A 3074-nucleotide genomic window follows, 5' to 3' on the forward strand; every position below is an offset into this window, starting at 1 on the left:
AAAAAAAAAAAAACAAATTTTTATTATTTATTTTTTATTTCTTTTTTTTTTTTGTTTTTTTAATTCAAAATATAAAAAAGTTAATGTTATCTATATGAATGCAATGGGAATTTTTTTTTTTCTTTTTTTTTTTTTTTTGATTAAATGAAATATTTTTTAAATTTTTAAAGTATTAAACTTCGATACCCTACACCACTTACTAGTAAAAAGAGGAATGTATGTAACATCCAGAGGGTCTTGAGATAGATTTAGCTTTTATTATAGCGATCATATTCAGAATCGGTATAAACTTGTTCCCCCGTCCGTCCGTCTGTCCGTATTGTTTTCTTGTGCTTAATCTAAACACTGCAATTTCGATTCAGAATCATAATCTGAATTGATCTAAGCTTGTCTGTCCGCCGGTCCGCCTCATATCGTTGCATATAAATTTGTTTTTAAGCTATGGGTCGCAAATTTTTCAGCTAATTTTATGAATTTTGGTATACGGATGTATTTTGTGTATGATTATTTCGACCTCTTCCCTTATAAGACCTTATTTTGAATAGTTGTTACATGGTGACCCTGCAGGGTGGTGTAGAGTATTTAATGATGACCTATGATTCAGCACTTTTACTTGTTGAAAATAATGAAATATTTTTTTTTTTGTTTTAAATTCGCAAAATATTTTCTTTATTACTCAATATTAAACACACAAGTTTTTTTTTCGTTTTAAATTGTATATAAATTTTATACAATGAAAAAAAATAAATTTTTTCATTCACATTTTGTTATTCTCTCTCTCTCTCTCTCATAACTTTTTTATACGAATAATTTAAAAAAAAAATGGCGTGACGTCACGCACAAAATACGATTTCGATTTTCTTTACTCTTCTATAGCTGATCGAATCAATCAATGCCCACAATAAGTTGATGAGACTTTGAGCTCATTCGAAAATGTGATGACGATTTGAGAATAAATATGTGTTCGAATATTTTTGAGATACGTTTACAAATGATTTGTTTCTGCAAAAAAGAGAACGTCCAGCGAAAGAAAAAAGAAAAGAAAGAAATAAAGAAATAAAAAAAAAAAAAAATAGAGAAAAATATTTGTTTAACTTTGAGATCAACTTCTATGAAAGAAAAAAAAATAGGAACGAATGCGATCGGGTAAGTTGTTTTGCGCGTTTTTGAGAACGATAACGCTGGGGATTCGAACAAAGTGCACTTGCACGCAACAATAATAATAGATTTAGTACGCAATTATCCGAAATAATTGGATTGATTTCATAAGAATTGTAACGAAATGCTTACAAGTCATCGCTGTTGTGATATTAAACATTTTTTTTTTTTATTTTTAAACTCTTTCTGTAAAAATTGGAAAAAGTTTCTTAGGTTGACGTTAATTTTTTTGTCAAACAAGGATTTTCTTTGGAACGGGCTCAATAATGCATAAAAGGAATTGATTTTTTGTTTGTTTGTGATATCAAATTAACAAGTAAATATTTGTTTTAGGTTAAGGGCTACCGATTAATGTAATTAGTCTTTTATTGCAAACTTTGTAGTATTAGCACACATTCTTCTTGCCTCGTCGGCATAAATTTCGGCCGGAGGTCGTTATTATTTCTTCTTTCTTTTCCAAAAAATTTATTATTATTTTACTTCATTTCCCTTATATTTTTAGGAATTAAAAGCGCGATCTAATTTCTTATTCCGTTCAAGGCGTTTCAGCCATCATAAAGATAGGATTAGCAATTGCACTAAAACGTATCATGTGGCTTGAGAAGAGAGAAGTTGATTGAAAATATTCATAGGTTAAAGGCTTAAAGGAAGCAAATTTTGTGGAAGGAAATTTTTAATCGGCCTTAAATGAAAGAGGGCTTCCTCGACACACAACTGTAGTTAATACGTTAATAATATCTTTGGGGCTGTTCCAGCAAAAACGTAATTGTGTACAATGATCGCCGTCACCAAAAAAGTGAAGACAATCATGTCAACTAACAATCATTTTAGAGCATTAAAGAAGACATTTTTAGAGATAATAAATCAGTGAGCGAGAAATCTACATTACAGCATGTAATAAATCATTTTGATCTACATTGTAGCGTGTAACAACCAATATCGTGCGCGAGATGCAAGGCAGTTAATTTCCAAGTTCTCCAGATGAGCGAGAAGACAGCGCTCAAGGTAGTTTTTCTCAAAGTTCTCCAAATGAGAGAGATCGCCGTCGCAATTCAAGGTAGTTTATCTCAAAGTTCCCCAAATGAGCGAAAGGAGTACGCCATACCCTGTAATAAATGATATCGCGTGCATAATTCAAAGCAGTATGTCTCAAAGTTTTCCAAATGAGCGAGAAGGTTCCACTATAGCATGTTATGCAAGTCCATCTCAAAGTTCTTCGAATAAATGAGAAGTTTACACTACAGATGTAGTTTATATCAAAGTCCTTTAAAAGAGACATATTTCAAAATTTTGAATTATCCATGACGACATGGAAGATGGATTACCAGTTCTTTTAATCGAAGAAGTTTAGTAAAAATCTCGACAAGGGAAGGTCGCTTCAAACGTAACTTATTTCCGTTACAAATTTATGTTATTTGAAAACATACGTCGCTTTTTTGAAAAATTCCGAGCACTTTCTTGACAGAGAATAGGAATGAATAACTTGAATACAATTGTAATATTTTGTCAAATATCAGACATGGATTATGTTTCATAAGTTGAAGTTGTGTAGTGAATGTATTGAATAAAGAAACCTATCCCTGAATTAGGCTATGGAAAATGAATTTTGTAATACCCCAAGTGGTATACTATGAAAATGATTGTATATACTAATTGTGACTAATAACTATCTATATACTGTATGCTTAGTTGGCTCGTGTATATAGGAAATCGTAGCTATTTGTTCGGTATTTAAAAGGCCTAATTTAATGTTTAATTATAAATTTGTGCATATATATGTACATTTGTGCATATATATGTATATTATTCAATTAGCATGCTTATGCATGTCATAACATTATCTGGCTAATATTCAAGAATCTTTATTTACAATAAACTCAACACATTCACTGATCGCTAATACAAATATTTATAAA

The 3074-nt window shown here is 30.4% G+C and overlaps 1 protein-coding gene across 6 annotated transcripts in view; it reads right to left on the reverse strand.

Moving 5' to 3' along the window:
• The window catches only part of LOC119638533, a 22564-nt gene that overhangs the window by 14696 nt on the left and 4794 nt on the right, over positions 1–3074 (reverse strand). The window lies entirely within an intron of this gene.

Source organism: Glossina fuscipes, unplaced genomic scaffold (genome assembly GCF_014805625.2).
Source record: "Glossina fuscipes isolate IAEA_lab_2018 unplaced genomic scaffold, Yale_Gfus_2 90, whole genome shotgun sequence".
Taxonomy (NCBI): Eukaryota; Metazoa; Arthropoda; class Insecta; order Diptera; family Glossinidae; genus Glossina; species Glossina fuscipes.